The following is an 18,434-nucleotide window of genomic DNA, read 5'->3' on the forward strand; positions in this document are numbered from 1 at the left end:
CCAAGGGAGACCGAAATTTAAAATGTAGGAAAGGATTCTTGAGGCAAGCGTTCTTATTGGAAGTGGTGTTTGGCCAGTGTTTGATATTGCCCAAAGAAACTCTTCGCAGGTGATTTTTTTCCTGTACCAAAATCAGAATAGAAGAAAAACGATATATGTCTTATGTTCGTGAAGCAAGTAGGTGGAGGAGTCAAGCAGTTGCTGGATGGTTCCACCGGCAGAGAAGGAAAAAGGAAAATAAACGGTAATATTTAGAAAATACTACCTAGTCTTTAGAAGTGAATGGCTCTTTTCTCCAAAAATGCCAATTTAATGTTAAAAGGCGATGTTATAAGGCAATCTGTAAGGTGCTTTTTATTCTGCGGGGGCTTCTTAGTCATTACATGGTTAATGGTGCGCATCTGCCGTCTCCTTTTCCACTCAAATGAACCCATTTTGAGAGTGAACGACTTTTCGCCTTCATAATCTATGGTCTGGCTCTTGGAGGATTCAAAAGACCTCAACGAGCGCACCCCAGGTATTCCTTTCTAGTTATATTTGACGTCACCCAGGTTTCTTGTCTCCCACTTACTCCCTGGCCTTTTGCAGCTAGTAAAAATAGCTTAAGTCATCAGCACTGATGGGAAATACGTTCTGACTTGGTGTTACATTTGTACTGTTCAGATGAAATTTATTGCCAAGATTCTTTTCAAGATATATTGTCAAGATTCTTTTCAAGCTTTGCTCAGAAAACTAGAAACTTTCTATACGCTCTATCATTACGGTTCCACGAATCTTCCCTTAAATCAGGTTTGACTTTACCACTCACTGCAGTTTTGTTCTTAATTTTTGGTATGATTATGTAGAAACCGAATTTTACGAAATAACCGGAGCATTCTTGCAGAGTTGTACTTTCTTACTTCTTCCCTGTATTGCGAGAACAGTGGGCTGTCATTGCTCAAAGATATATACGTGAATCAACGGCTTGATTTACCTTATAATTAACAGTGCAACTGTTTAAGGGTCATTATTCTCGATTTTTATTTCACTATTCTTCTTGAGATCAGTATGAAAATAAAGTATAAAATAAACGGTTCACATCTGCACTTGCTTATATTGGTATACGCACACACACATGCATAAACAAACAGTCTCACATGCGAGATGTATACATATGTATGTACATATATATATATATATATATATATATATATATATATATATATATATATATATATATATATATAAAGACAAAATCCACTTGGATTTTGTCCTTATTTATATATTCATCACGTTCCATATTTTCGTGATTCAGTTATATATATATATATATATATATATATATATATATATATATATATATATATATATATATATATTATTGTGTTTGTGTAGGTTTAGAGAAAAAGAGTTTATAAAGAAAGAGATATACGATACCACCTTCGAATTGCGTTAAGAGTCATTAGGGTGATGAACCTTCCGAAAGGAAATAATCAACGGAACTTCAGTGGAATTTTTGAAACGCCCTTAATGAAAACTGAAGGGCTTTTGTGGTAATTACGCATAAGGTTGGTTGTATGAAGAAGACTGGTAGTGGGTACGACAGGCAGCTTTAAGTGCCTGAATTTTAAACGCGATGGTCAAAATTGACACAAAACACCAAGTAATCACATGTGATATGTTCTCTATGTAAATTTTTTTTGTGTAAATTTTTCTCTGTGTACATTTCGTTCATCAGGCGTAAAAAGCAAAGCAGTGCTGAAAGGAAGGAGGAAACCGAGTTATTAAGGTGCAAGACGAGAGGCAGCGTGCCAAGATTCTACCCTTTGAGAGAGCCAAGGCTATAAAAGAATAAGATGACAGAAACTCTTGTTGATACAACGGAAAAACTGGTGTCAGAAGCATTCGGTTTCAGTGAATAACGTCGCCTCTGTATTTTGACGTTTAAGTCACAAGTAAAGGATATTCTTACGAACGAAATTAACACCTGGGACACTTTGCGATCCTTGAGCCAAACAGTAGAATATCCATAACGCACAGGATGCTGGTTAACTGCAGTTAACTTCATCTTTTAGTGAACTGGCCAGAAAAAGGAGCAAATTACTTTAGCCGAAAAAAAGAATCAAGTCGCTTGTCTGGTGAGTGTGATGTAAAAATGGAAAAGATGCAGAAGTATTCATGAAAGAAACCTGTTGCATTTCTCGCTAAACGGGAAAACTGTGAAAACCTTTAATTAGTATCATAGCTTTTACCCTAAATGGAATGGATTTACCATAGATGACATTTTATAAAATTACATTGTCGTAAAGATGGTTTTAACTCTTTCGTATCCTTAATGGTACTCTCTACCATTCAACGCTAGGCTGACCCAGCACAGACGAATGCATGTTGGTTTTCTTTACATCTTATTATGTAAATATTACTGGTAACCCAAACTATAGTATGCTCATACTGATGCGTGTATACACACACACATAGAAATAGAAACGAAATCATATATAATAATGTCTGTTTGGTGTTTTTATTACATTTGTAATGTTTACTATTTCTTAACTTCTTATTTCGAGGCCTTTTTGAATGAGTTACCATTTCTGTTAAAAGGGACCTTCTCTCTCTCTCTCTCTCTCTCTCTCTCTCTCTCTCTCTCGTCTGCCTTGTTAGCGAAGTGGTTAGGGCGCTCAGTTGACAAACCTAATTACCAGTGTTCAGGTCTCGCACCGGACGATGAGGGGCGATAAGGGCACGTTCCGTAAATTCTAGCATGCCTCGATGCACCTAAGCAGCGAATTAGGTACTTGTTATTAGTCGAATTTTGAGTCACAGGTAGGATGAAAAAAGAAAGAGAAGAAAGAAAAACAACAAACCTGAGTGTCCCTTGCCCCCGCCAGATTGCCTGCCATCAAAATGGGAGCTCCTCGTAAAGGTAATCCTCATCACACTAGGGTGAAACCATATGTAAAATACAAAGTTAGAGAGAGAGAGAGACAGAGAGACAGAGAGAGAACGAGCGTGAACGCAGTCTGGCGATTGCAACTTGTATTTGCGTGGATTTGTTCAGGCTACTTACAATGTATCTTTATCGTTCTAGTTTTTACAGTATTTTGTTGGTTTTGTGCACGGTTGGCAGGAAGTAGGGGAGAGACTGGAAACCTCATGGAAAGCATTTCTAATGTCCCAGTTTAGATATCTGTCAGAAACACGGTAGTGTTTACATACTTAACTCGCAACGAGTTCATGTTAAGACTCGTCAATCTAAGATGTTTAGTTATGTACTATTTATGATCTTAAGTTAGAGAATGTAATCGCGCCATTTATTTTTCACGGGATTGTTTTTAGCGAGGTATAGTGGTTGTTTTAATGGGACAATCGTTTGCCGATTGTTCCCTTGGTGGGTTGTTGCCACCTTACCTGTAAGTTGTTCTTTTTGTGTGGGAGGAGTTGACGTCTGTCTCGGTGACTTTGACGACGTCAGTCAGGTCCAGGGCGGCAGCAAGTCAGGTCCAGGGCAGCAGCAAGTCAGCTTCATAGCAGCAGAGAATCGGTATCTCGGCAGCAGAGCAGCAGGGAGTCATTTGGATGGGCGACAGGTATTACCTACCTGTTGTCTTCGGCGGGAGGTGGAGACCTCTTTGTCTGTTAGTCTGACGTCTTCCCAGATGGCAGCATGAGGATGTTTCGATGGCTCAACTGTGGTCATCTGTGTGAGGACTTGTTTCTTCAGCAGCAAATGGCTGTCTCGACGACTCGATCGGAGTCATCTGTTTTGTGGACGAGTTCTTGTTCCGCGGTCAGTGGCTGTTTCGATTCCTCGACCGTGTTCGCCTGTTCGTCTGCATCTTCGTTGACGGTGGTGACCGTCTCAACTACTCGTTGAGTTTGTTTGAGTTTGTGGTGTGCTGTTTGGGTGGTATTTATTTTACTGATCTTGTTTTGTTTATTATGCTACTTGATTTTGTATATATGCTGTAACATTTATTTTACTGCTCCTGTGTTATTTATTATGCTCACTGTTTTGTATTATGCTGCTAGTGTATTATTTATGGCATTATACTGCCCGTGAATTGTTTGATCTATTTAAGATTTAATCACCTGGGTTTTATGTTACTGACTCTGTTATTTGTAATGTTTATTTAATTGGTCATTTTAAGTGTTGCCTCTCTGGACCTGACTCACTTCTATGTAATGTAAATTGCTGTGTACAATGAATTAATCTTAAGGATGTATTTTGTGGTTATGTTCTGCTCCTTCTTCCTTTTGTCACTTTCCGTCAGTCATTCCAGTCCCATTTTATGTTTTTATTTTGAACCTGCTGGTCTCTAAATGACGAGGCCATGACACACTTCCTCTTATATATTTCCATGGAATTTGTTTAATAATTACTCTTCCATAAAATGGATGAACTGGCCCCTAAGGAAGGAGCAAGAAGTTTTCTTTTTTCTTAGTGACCCCACACATGGGGTGCCTCTGGTGATCTGTACCTAGGGAAGGAGCGGGACCAATGTAGGGGGTCTAGAAAGAGGAGGATCTTTAGCAAACTACGAGAGAGAGGGTTGACGCCTATTGCAGTGAATGCTGCAGTCCCCATATTTCTCACAAATCAAAAAGACTAAGTAAAACAAGCCAAAGAAAGAGCGGTGGCATGCCATCAAGAACTTAGACGGGGGTGGGGGACGGACATGTGAATCATGTCCTGTCTTTATCTCCTCCTTTCGTCATGTTATTCCTTTAATATTATGAAATATGTATCTAGTACAAGACATGATACGTAAATTACTATAATGAATCAAGTGCAACAAAAAGTTATATAGCTTTCTAATTTTAAGAATGGACAAATGTTTGACACACGCATACGAGGAATTACTGAAATTGGCCATTGTAAGAATTAAGATTATAACCCAACCTGTTTTTCATGAGATGATTTTGGGAGGGTTCTGATTGGGAGAGTAAGGCTCATAGTGGAAGGGCAGTATAGTTTGAGAATAGGTATGTTAAGTTTGAATGAAAGAAAAAAGCTTTCTATGGGATATATAGACCTAAAATGTACTATAGACGATAAATATTTCAGAGCAATTACAATTGTTTATGAAGGCGACACCTACTGTGTTAGAATAGACAGAACGGAAAAGGATTTGTTCAGTGTAGGTCACAGACACGTGTGTTTTATACCCTTCGGGGCTGTGTACAATTTTTATGGCTGGTGAGAGGAGGAAAGTCCGGGAGAGGACAAGACGCGTAGGCACAAGTTTGTTAGATATATAAAGGGGAGGAGCTGGAAGTGTGGACGCTTGTGTGCCAGATGATACGGCGTTAGTTGCTGGTAAGGCATAGAAGTTGCATGGATAAGGAAAGAGATTGAAACTATTCATAAGCATGGTAGGTTGTAAATGAATGTTAGCAAATGTAAGGTTGAAGTTGCAAATATAAGCCAGGAAGATGAGGTAACGAATATTATAGATAGGGGATGAATCATTCATAGAGGTTTTTGGAAAAAAGGACAAATGATGACAATGAGAGGAGTGGTCAATCAAAGAATTTGTTAAGCAAGGAAGGAACACTGTCTCGGTAAAATGTTCAAAAAAAAAAGATGGCTATAGGTAAATCGGTCAGAGGTTTTTGTTAATATATTGGTGAAGAGGAATGAAGCATGGAGAAAAAACAAGGGGGTAAGACATTGACAACAACCAAGGAGGGGGAAGGGGCCAGGTGGGGCGGCCTTAATATTAAAAGTGCGAGAGTACATCCAAGACAGGGGATAACTGGCGCCGTTTTTGGTGGGGCTGATGAAGTTGCAGGTGGTGTGGAAGCTTTCTGCACTTGCTGTTCATCCTCTCTTCGGCAAATAAGGGATGAACGTGGCAGTGACTTTTCTGATCTTCTCTGTATCCACCATCTTTTAAGAAAAGTTGTTATTGAATACACACACACACATATAATATATATTATTACAATTATAAGATCTGTAGAAGCTTACCTGCTTGTTCTTGGCCTTGTAGCGGCCTACAGATCCTCAACCGTAAACAAAACGAAAGGGAAAATTATCACTGGGGGAGCAGGAATTAGACCCAGGGACAGGTGATTAGAATTGATTACTGTGACACAAGCATGGGCAATTAAACTGATTACTGTGATACAAGCATGGGCAATTAAATTAATTACTGTGATACAAGCATGGGCATGAAATTAACGAAGCAAGGCTCTTCTGGGAGCGATGAGATGCGGGGATGGGACCTTGGAACAGTGGTTTGATACAACTTCACACAACCTCTCTGCAAAAGGAGTGAAGGACTGCCATTAATTCTAATACTGACATGTACAAGATGAAAAGTGCTTTAAGCAGCCTAGTTCAACTGAAGGCTGGGGGTGAGTTGTATAGGTTGAGATGAGATAAACTTAAGGTAATGCCAGCTCGGGCAATATGGTGACTGGGCGAAGGTATAACAATTTCCAAAATTCAGTTACTTAGGAAATTTGTGTTCAGTGAGCAGTAGCCAATAGGGAGAAGGGGTGATGGGAAAGATGACTTGTTCAGAAGGAGAGGAAATCGAGAGACAAGATCACGAAGCTTGGAGGGAGATTGACTTGGGAAGAGTACATGTGAGAGGGAGGCAAAGAACAAACGGAGGTAGGCTGAACATGTGACAGAGTAAACTCTTACCTGCTGCAGACATCCAAGTTATCTATACCAGGCGGGGTAAACGTCCGTACGGCTTTTGCCCTTGTGGGGATAAGTCAAGCCTCAACCCATGTTGCCTTGTTGTCCAAGTGAGCAAAGCAGACGAACGGACTTCCGCTCTCTGTAGAGGTTACTAGGAGAAGAACAACCCGGGCAAGTTCATGGGTCGCGTCGGGTCACTAGGACTGTCTCGGTTGCGAAGTACATTTCACCTGAAACGATTCGGCTCAGCAGTAAAAAGTTCATAGATAAAGGGAAGAAATGAAGGGTAGTATTTGGCTACTCAAGACCTCTCAGGACTTAACAAACAAAAGCTGCCTGCACTGGCTGTGTAGTTCTTTTTACAGGAAGATGAACCCATATGGCAAAATGGCAGCAGGATGAGAAAAAAATGATATATATATATATATATATATATATATATATATATATATATATATATATATATATATATATATATATATATACATATGGGTGAACGAATATATATATATATATATATATATATATATATATATATATATATATATATATATATATATATATATATATATATATATATGGGTGAACGAAGAAAAACAGGCTAATTTTATCATTTTTCTTTTTTACGAATTTTATATTAATACCTTATTACATCTGAGAATCTGCTAATAAATACAGTAAATTAAGAAACATTCTTAAAATGCTAAAAAATCATAAAAAAAGGAAAAAGTCCTTTTACTTTTTATGGTCTTATAGAATTTTAAGATTGTTTTTTAATTTGCTGTATTTACCAGTAGATTCCCAGATGTAAGATGTAATAAGGTTTTAATCTGAAACGTCGGAATAAAGAAAAATGTTGAAATTAGCCTCTTTCCTTCCTCCGCTCCGCTCTTGCATTTATGCCTCCCATTGGCCTTCACCTGTCTTCACCTTGGTCGTGTATACAAATATATATATATATATATATATATATATATATATATATATATATATATATATATATATATATATATATATATATATATATATATATATATATATATATATATATATATATATATACAGTATATGTGTGTGTGTATATATGTGTGTATATATATAATGTACATATACATAGAGAAAGATTTATGCGGGCAGGAGTTTCAAAAATATAAACTATAAATAATGATTCATCTCAAAAGGAGGTATATTTAAAACTTGAAACAGGAATATATATATATATATATATATATATATATATATATATATATATATATATATATATATGTATGTATGTATGTATGTATGTATATCTATATATAATACGTACAGGAATATGCCATTTTGTTCTTTATTTTATCAAAATATTTATTTATTGCTTTTATTTTCAAACTTCTGCCTGTATAAATTTGGACAAAATAACATCTTTCAAAATTATTAAACGTCAAGAAGAAAATCAGATTATTGGTAGCATATTTTCAGAAATACAGATTGTTAGTAATTTTAGTCACACCTCTGCCGAACACTAGTCAGCATCTAGAACTATTTGGATGTGAAATTCGTTGTGACCAGAAACGACCAGCTGATGGAACGTTGGGTTTGTGTACACGATAACGGCAGTTCTACTGTGCGTAAGGTAGCACACGATTCAGTAACAAGATCCCCGTTTGAGGAGGGGATGACCTTAACAAGCCCTTGAAGTGAGTGAGAAACGGAAGTGGCTGGAGAGAAGTGCGGATCACGGGAGACGTAAGAAGGGAGGAAGCCATGATGTTAGAAGTACAAGACAGGCCTCCTAAGGCTTCCTTGGATATGGTTAAATAACAAAACTACAGCCACCCATTTTAAGGTCTCCCACTGCGGTCTTTTTTCTCATTTTTGGTTTGCAGGCGAAACTCACTCATTCTATAAAAGTAGCTTGAATTCTGAACGAGAAGCTACCAGAAACTATTGGAATGGGGTTAAAAATCAAGGAAAACAACTTCACTGAAAAGGCAAATATAGAAACTTGTTCAGCTGAATGATTCTTGTACATATCACGCATGCACTGATAACAAATTAAAGTACGCACAAAAGTAACCGCAGTATGAACACGCGAATGATTGGATGTATTTTTTTTTATTTGAGGAGCACAAAAGAAAAGTGTTCCTGATCCTTGCTTCTCTGTGAAAGAATAAAAACAAGGAAATGTTAAGCATTAGACTGATTGATTTAGTCATGGCACCCTTGTTTTTAAAGCCTTTTTCGTTTTGTTATGGTTTAGCCAATATTAGCTGCAAGGCATTACCTTCTTGTATTGTGGTATTATGTTAAATAAGAAGAAAAAGGGGGAGGGTGTTAAAATACGGACCTTCATTACAAATATCTTTCAATGAATCTGCATTAATGACAACGTAATGTATGTATGTACTTTGTATTTTCCTACAGGGAAGTGAGCATTTGTTGTTTACTTAGTTACCATAAAAAGTTTTTCATTATTCTCCATATGAGACTGTTCTGCTGGTCTTAGAGGACACAAGAGAAAATTTGAGACTTCACACTTCTATGCTGAGCATGCATTTTCCGGACTGCTTAAGAAATTTGCAAAAGGAAACATGTAACATTACGAAAGTCATTCCTGAATGATGTGAGTGGAAATGATTTTGTTGGGAGTACGCAAAGATTGACACTTAAGACTTGGAAATTATCAGTAGAATTGCTGTCTAATAGATATTACAAATAATTAGTTTTGTACGTTTTGTCTTTACGTATGGTAAAAATCTCATCTGACTTATCCGACACTGCTTCTGATTCCTGTGTGTAGTTATTATGTGTGTTGTATGGTAATTTATATAGTGCCTTTCTTCCGGCAGTTATGGGATGAATGTGGCAGTGACTACTTTTTAAACCACCTACTCTTTTGGGAAGTTGCTTCACAGCCACTAATATCGTTTTATGTCTTATGATGCGATATTTATAAATTTCAAGCGTATAGCCTATATGTATATATATATAATATATATTTTTATATATATATATATATATATATATATATATATATATATATATACAAGATATAAAACGATATTTATGGCTTAGTATTTGTTAATGTATATATATATTATATATATGTAATATATATAATATATACTATATATATATATATATATATATATATATATATATATATATATATATATATATATATATATATATATATATTATATAATATATATAGAATATTATAAGAAGAACTCACATTAAAGGAAAATACGTAGAACAAAAAATGTCTCAAGGATCAGTGCTACCAACTTCCAAAATAAAAGTTTCATATACAATATTGAGCAGGACCACTTAGCCTAACAGTCGTCACTGTGTAGTTTAATTATTACCTATGTTGTCAGCGTGGCCTCACATTATGTGACAATATTCGAATGTCTCCTACAACACTGGGCAGTTCTTGATTGTTCTATGACAGCTGACGGTGTTAGGGGTTACAGCGAAAATGAAATCTTTATGACAAAACTCCGCGGGATAAAACCAAACAAGACAAAGAGTCCACCAGAAGAAAATTTCTCCTCTTCTGGGATTAATTGTTAGAGAGAAACCACTGTAAAATTTCCGGTAATGCCTTTTCCTTTTCTCTCTATTCATAAGGCACCGTGACGATCTTATTTATATGAAAATAAACGTATTTCATGGTCACAGGATTACGTATTTCGAAATGTGTCCCTTCATGTACTGATCAACAAAAAGAAAAGAAAGATTACATCTTCCCGAGTCACAGAAGTTTAATATTCAGTTACGTTTTTAAACTTTTTTCCTGTCCACCTAAATATATCTTCCAGTTTCTTAGCCACGGTATATGTATATATAGTAGATCGGATGTTCTTGAAGCGCCATAAAAGAAACCATAAAAATCTTACTATATGGAATTATGAATCAATTGTGATGTTTTGTATATATTTGTATGAAAACCGTATATTTCTGGTTTACATATATTTTAGTGATCTGAGGTAGAAGTAATGTTACAGTAAAGAGTTTAGTCGCCACTGCTATTTTTATTGAATCGATTAAAGATACTTAGTTCATACACACACGCACACACACACACAAACCCGTATATATTAATATGTACGTATGCGTGGCGTTAACATTCCTTGTGAACGGTGGGACTTATTTCTAATTTTACATTGTGTCGTTGTCATTTTAAAGGTGGCTTCCACCCAGGGACTGTATGATGCCATTCCAGGGGGCTTGGGAAAACTTCTCAAGTGTCGCACTTGATAAGATGGCTGTGTCTCATCATTGGAGTGTTCGTTGATGGCCTCTTTAGGATAAGCTCATAAGGACAGTGGAGGCTGTGAGGGAGGGAGATAAAATCTTCCACATTAAGCTGTCCGATTTATAATGACATTATTGATTACGTCCTTCGTCCTTACGTCCAGTGAAGGGAATACTTTTGCATTACTCTGAAGATGTCTTGAGCGTTTCTTGCAGACAGAACAACATCCTTTAAGAGACATAGTTGTCTCTCAAAGTACTTTTAATCCAGATAAAACCTTTATGCTACTGTACTGTGAAAACACATGTGTAAATGCGAAGAAAAAAATCATCACTGTTTGAGCGCACAGTTAAAATGATTTGTAAATGTTGTGGCTGATATAATTATCGTTTAACCGTCTGATAAAGAAAAAAAAGAAAAGAAAAAGCGGTGAGTGTTGGAAGAGTGCTGCATTTCGGTGTTAAGGGGCCCCCTTTCCCTCTCCCTATGCTCGCTTGGCAAACCTAAAGATAACTGATTCCACTTTTCTTTGGCGACAGTATTTAAATAATACTGGGTAATAACCATCATTTCTAGTTTTGGACTTCATGAAATTTAACAGTTTCTCTATAATTGAAATCTTGAAGAAAAAACTGTAGCGAATGAATATTGTCGTATATTCTTTGGACACATTTTTGAAATGCATGAAGCCAGATTACGGTATGGTTTTTGTTAGCCACGGCGCTTTCTTTATTTTTATCGGATTGCCCTGTCCTTGTTTTCCGCCGTGCTTAAGTCCTCTGGTTTATTCTATTTTTTCCCCTCCGTTCATTAATTATTTTTTGTCGCTCACAATGTTTTTAAATATTTGGATCACGAATGTTTAATAAGGTCATACTCGGTGTATAGTGATCAAGTTCAACCGCAAACGAGACAGCAAAGCAAAACAAAAACAAACAATAAAAAACTTGTTTCGACACAAATGAAATCATGCCAACCGATTTCAGTAAGGTCATCTTATTAAGAGGCCAGCTTATCCTCTGAGACGTTGTCCGTGTTGTATCTTATCAGGATTTGAACGATGCTTATCTCATCATCCATGATAATACTATGAGAGTTTTACCTAACAAGTCTTAAAGGATATTTTCGTTGTAAAAACTTGCCTTTTTTGTCCTCAATTACATCATCTCCACAGTCATCGTTTTTCTTTGTGCCATTAACCTAATATACCACTTGCTGGACCTTGAAGGGTGTAAAACAATAGGAGTGGCGAGAAATCAACAGCGCCTTGCGTTAGGTAGTCATTATTTGTGCTCACACGCTTTTCTGAGCTACTTAATGGTGTTTTAATATTCGTCATCCAGTGTTCAGATCTCACAGCCAGCATGAGGTCAGAGTTGACGTTTTCATAAAGGGATCTCTAGGTTATATGAAATGGGATAATAGTAAGAACTATGTGCACGTGCATGAATTTTTTTTTCACAGTCATAAGAACCAAGAACCAAGATTTGAAATTAGGGATAGTAGGGCGATTCTTACACAGTGTGAGATGATCGGAAAAGGGGTGCACACAGCGATCAATTTTTGTTCCTGCAGTAACCTTGTTGCTTCGGCTTTATAGGGACGACTTTGCTACGTTGAACTACCATGCATCATTATTTTCCTTTATTTTGCACAGTATTCTCCTCAGTATCTAATTATGAATGTATATGGTTACCTTTTTATTGATTTGCTTAATCTGTATTTTTATCTGCTGTCCACTTGCTGCTTTTCTCTTTCGCTTATAAGCAGTCGATTATTCGGAAGCATGCTTCATAAGTAATGACTTACATTACTTGTTTCTTATGAATTTTTTATTTTTATTGAAAAAAAAATCCATGTGAAAATACAGCAAGAGATGTTGACTACTGTTGAATGAAATGATGGGTGTGCACAATACAGTGCATTCCCTCCGTTTTGTAAAGTAAGTCTTAATCTCAAAGTTTGCAGCGTTTGTGAATTCGGAATTAGAGATTTGTGTCATTTAATGACGGTGATTGAATATTCTGCCTCCGGGGGGAGTGTACAGTACTCCCTCATTATTAGCGTTCACGTGTTGTTTTAGCCACTCCTTCGCATACCGTGTATTATTTTGCTATTGTTTTTCAGATATTGCAGAATACTGAATGCTGAAACTGGTTTCCTTTTTTGTGTCTAAACAAGCGTAAGAGCAGTTTTGTTTATTAAGTAGTATGTAGCCAATGTACTCAGTACTCGCTGTAAAAGCAAATGCAGAATTTTACACAAAGATTCAATTATTTCATTTGCAGTATCAGCGGCTTCTCTGGTCACTTGCTGTCGGAAAAAAAAGGAATGATTCGTTGTGACAGTGAAAGTCAGCTGATGATATTGCTTAACTTTCGTGTATATTTGACCAATTTATGGCATATCCAGGCCTTTCGATAAGGTGAGCGTGAGACTTATTTATGGCTTGTCATAAATAACTTGCTATCTTATGTTAGTCTACATCTGCTGCTTTCCTTAACATTAATGATTTCCTTCAGACCCCACACTTGCCATACTCACTCCTAGACATTTTCCATTCCTTCTGAAATTTATTCCGAAACTCGTTCTGAATCTTCCTTAATTTTATGCAACATTATAAGCACAAACCTTGATGGTATTTGAGAGTGTGACGCACAAAATCATCCATGACAAATCTCCATTGTATCTCTTCCAGTAATGCTTGAGAATTTGTGTAAAAAAAAAAGAATCTTTTTTTAGCCACATTGTTTTGGACTTGAAAATAAATAGTATTTGTCTTTGGAGGATCACATCACGGGGAAGTGCAGCTGCTTGTACTAAGTTTAGCAGCTTCATTGAATTTCAGTGGTAGGCTACATATTAATCCATGTCATCAAATTTCAGTGGTAGGCTACATATTAATCCATGTATCAGTTATTGTTCTCGTATATGAGAAGGCTTTCAGCTCACATTGTTTCCTTGTAGAGGTGATTACAGTCTTCTGTATGATCAGTAACCAAGTTCATTTCTTGTTTTGCGATTCACGTAAATCTATTATCAGGCAGTCTCTACTTATACTGTAGTTGTTATTTGGCACCTTACTCAAAAACCTCTTTTCTGTGGCTACCAGCTCTTCCTTGGTTTAGCATTACAACTCATGCTTGAAAAAGCTGCATATTGTATGGAAGTTGCAAACTCAAGAGAACTATGGTTGATCAGTTCTTGCAAGTTGTTCATTTGTGTTTTGGCATTTTTAACCTTCTCGAGAAGAGGATTTGTCATCACGTATGGAGAGAAGTGCATTGAAAATATTTTACTGGGGCCGACAGTTTGGACAGCCAAAATACTCTGAGTATTTTGCCGTTCTGCTTTGTGGATTTAAAGTGTCTCAGAATTGAATAACCCTTCAGTTACGAAAAAATAATGTCCCTAAACAGAGGCAGAAAGAAACGGACAATTAGCCTTAACAAAGCCTTAAGATTCATTTTTACGAAGTTCTGTATGAAACCATTTAGTAAAAATTAAATTAAGGCAACATTTTAAACCAAAACATACTATATGAACTAAAGAAACGATCCTTTGTAGATGAAAGTTCGAAGTTCATTGGGCTTGCATTGTTTTTATTTTATATTTATGGAATGGATAAAAATAACCCGTGTAATTATGAATGAGTACGTAAAATATTAAAATCGTTTGCCCCCTCCCCCACCCTCTCTCTCTCTCTCTCTCTCTCTCTCTCTCTCTCTCTCTCTCTCTCTCTCTCTCTCTGTCTTTGCAAGGAAAAGTGTCACAAAAGAGATGAATTACCTCATTTCATGCATGAATTCTTTGAAGTAGTTATGTCAATACTGAGTGTACGGAAATTTTGTTATTTATTTCCATTTTAAACTAACATAATTTGTGTCCCAAATGCATAGTAAGAAATTAGTCCATTATTAGATATTATGTCAATTTAAAGAAAATAATATCATAGGAGTATTCTTGAATCGTTTACTGTTTTGAAAATTGAGAGCCAAGGAGCAAGCAATAGCTTTCAAAATCAGCAGATAGTGAACCATCTTAATGCTGAAGTGAAGGAAGGAATATGTGAATCAGTGACGGTTTCACGAAAGGTGCTGGACTTTATTAGAGCCTTAGGTTACATGTAGAGCAAGATTTGGTCAAGGCACACAGCTTCATATTTGCATATGCTCAAACAGGGACAAAGAAAGCAATCTCTGAGCTGTTTGTTTAAGAATAAAACGGCAAAAAGTAATCAAGTGTATGAATGAAAGGAAGTGGAAGCTTGTGTTAAAAAAAAAAAGTCGAACGTTCTGTGACAAATTTATATTAAATTAAATACAAGATATTCTTTGGTTTAATTATAGGAATTGAAGAGATAGAACTCCTGGGAATAGGTTTTATTCTGCTTTAGATGATAAACACACACACATTCCAGCTCCCACTTCCCAGATCTTCTGAGTATCCTAACTAGAAATGACCATGCATGAAAATGACGAATCGAAAGCCATCGTGACCTAAAGTTTGCCGACAAAACGCTGATGCCCATGGAAAGGTTAAGTTAGAATGGAGGTTGATGGATGAAATAAAGGAAGCGCATGTGGGTGGCCTGGCACTGGCGTAAGTGATTCCCTTTAAGAAGACCCCCACCCCGCATTTTCCAGATACCTTGACCTTCTGCTGTGGCCTGAAGGTGTTTTATTTTGTCAGCATTTTCGTTTTTTGTCAATAATTTGATAACCAAAGTCGTGTATTGCTCGCTTTCTATGGAGTAAGATTACTCAGTTTTCATGTGGGTGACTTATTCACAGTCTAAGAGTGATTATGAGTGTTTTCGTTTGTTGGAAGATCACTTTTAACGACTGAAAGAAATGACGAGACTTCTCCGTATGTGAATAACTGACGATAATAGTATTATATAAGTTATATGAGGGTTAAACACAGCTTGGGTTCTGCAGTGATTTTTCTCAACGGATAGAATATGATTACTGTCATAAACTCCTCATGTCTCCTTGTAGGGATGCAAGAAAGTAAGCACAGGATTTATTGACGCCCCCATTTTTTATCATTTACTGCTTGTGAATAATATTGTGTTGTTTTTGTTACCCATTACCATGTAGATCTTTTTTATTGGCCTACATTAAAGTGAATTTTGGTCGTCCACAGTCTAGTCATAATAATGTAGTTCAACAAGATTTTTCTTGCTAAAAACAGTAATTTTGTTGTTTGTTATGCAAGTAGATAGTAAGTGCGTTGTGCAAGTAGATAGTAAGTGGGTGAGATACTATAAATCTATGTAAGTTTGTAATTCCAGCTTGTAGTTTGGCAGCGAGAGAGAGCTATAAAGATGTTTTTCTCTTGCCCGAGAAGAATGCTGGATTACCCGCCGTTGAGACTCCCTGACTCGGGTACAGCAGCAGGGTGGAAAAAATTGGGTAGAGAGAGAGAGAGGAAGCAGCAAGTGTACTGGAACAAATAGACACAGAGACGCGTGACATTTGTAGTAATGGTAAACAGAAAGAGATCATGAAGTATTTCCAAAACTAGAGAATCATAAAAGAGCGATGATCGACAGCGCTAGATAGATCGAGAAAAAGGTTCATCTTCAAAAAATCCATTACCAGCGTATTGAAATTAATGAATCAATCATTTATGACAACAAAAAGTTTTTGATTCAGTTGTTCATATATCTGGCAAATATATACTACCACATCCTCTCGGACGCCCATTTATGTTTGTGATACACTGTTGATGTCTGTTTAAGAATCGAGCGTGGTAGGGGAAGAAATGTCGGCAATACTGGCAATGAGGTCCCTTTTCGTGAACCCCTTAGGGTTCTTTGTAGAAGGAAGCTAGAGTTTTCTTCAAATAGATGCTCATTTTTCTGTATGCTTTCTCGACTGACGCCTGACATCAAGTGAAATATTCTTGACTCTCAAATATTTACAATTTTCACTTTTGGTGGGAATGTGCTCACGTTAGAGAAAGAACTTTTCCAAACCCGAAAAGCAAATCTCCAAACCGTAGTTCTTGCCAAGAGAGCAGGGGCATCATTTCAGATTTTTGTTTGGGGGGGGGGCGCAAAGATGTTTTGGCGAGCGAAGCAAGCCTAACCAGCTGGGGGTTTTTAGATTTCGAGCTATTTTATGTGCTTTTTGAACCACATGAGCAAGGTATTTCAGCAAAATAGGAAGACAAACAAACGTTGTGTGTGATAGAGAAATATAGATAGACAGACAGACAATTGGATAGACAGATAGATAGGTAGATAGACAGATAGATAGATATAACTTAATGTGGTGACACATTTGAATTTCGATAGGAATAGTGGAAACCCCACTGCTGTTACTTCTTGGGGCCTTGGGGGTGTGAGGGTGGGGCAAGTTGAGGCTGGGGGGGGAACTTGAGTCTTGGGGACAGTTGCCCCCAGCCCCCAAATGACACCCCTGCAAGAGAGGTTCCATTATATGCCCTAAGAGTAAAGATGCGCTGATCTCCCGTGGACCATGAATGAAACCCAGTCAACAGAGGAGGAAAGGAAGAAATTGGTTTATTCTAATAATGACTCGCCTAGAATCAGAACATTTCACTCAAGATCATGCACGAATGCCGAAATGGTGATTAAGAGCCTTAACATTCCAACCAGCAAGAAGCAGCACCCGATCTCCTCAGTCATCACAATTTATATAAAGTACAAATAAAGGGGTAACACCCAGTTTATATGATCACCCAGATTTAAACATCCAAATTGTCTGTTAAAATTACAAAGCGACCGACTATGTTTGGTGAAACAGTTAATACATTTCTTGTAGGATTTCCAGTTCTCTGCAGTTGCCTTTTAAAGATCCAAGACAAAATGGGATTTGGGAACCGCTTTGATTTCACGGTCTATGATGTTTTTACCTGCACCTTGTGCTTCACTAGAGAGAACCAACGTCTCAGTTGGTTAAGTTGGTTAGAATGATTGTGATCTGACCTTCCAGTAAAATAAGAACAAAGCAATACTCCCTTTCCATTGATGTATATGTATATATATATATATATATATATATATATATATATATATATATATATATATATATATATATATATATATATATATATATATATATATATATATATATATATATATATATATATATATATATATATATATATATATATATTCGACATTGAGATTCGATATAGGTATACACGGTTAGCTTGGGATTGAGTGGTATGAGTTTCAATTCAGGATATGCTAAACATCTTTACAATTTTGTAGACTGTATGAAAGGTTATTTGGAAAAAAGAAAAAATCTACTTCATAAAGTGTATAAGGAAACTGCGCTGGAATCCAAAGTTAACACTCAAACAGTCCGAGACTGCTCTAATGTCCTCGTTTGCTTGGGCAAGTGACCTTATATGTGGAATGTAACCATGTCAAGTTTGCGTTGGACATAAGACTGTCGAGTGTGAAATTTTGCTCAAGTACATCTGGAGAAGGGTAAAAGTTTTGCAAAGTGTTGCTCACTCACGTAATTCTTCTGCAAGTATTTACTGTACAACATCTGTGGTTGAGGTACACATGCTGAA

General features: G+C 36.7%; 1 protein-coding gene across 2 annotated transcripts in view; it reads left to right on the plus strand.

The window, feature by feature from the left end:
- Window positions 1–18,434, plus strand: part of LOC136850584 (E3 ubiquitin-protein ligase MARCHF11-like) — a 250,404-nt gene that overhangs the window by 206,935 nt on the left and 25,035 nt on the right. The gene's annotated exons all lie outside the window — the stretch shown is intronic.

Source organism: Macrobrachium rosenbergii, chromosome 22, assembly GCF_040412425.1.
Source record: "Macrobrachium rosenbergii isolate ZJJX-2024 chromosome 22, ASM4041242v1, whole genome shotgun sequence".
NCBI classification, from domain to species: domain Eukaryota; kingdom Metazoa; phylum Arthropoda; class Malacostraca; order Decapoda; family Palaemonidae; genus Macrobrachium; species Macrobrachium rosenbergii.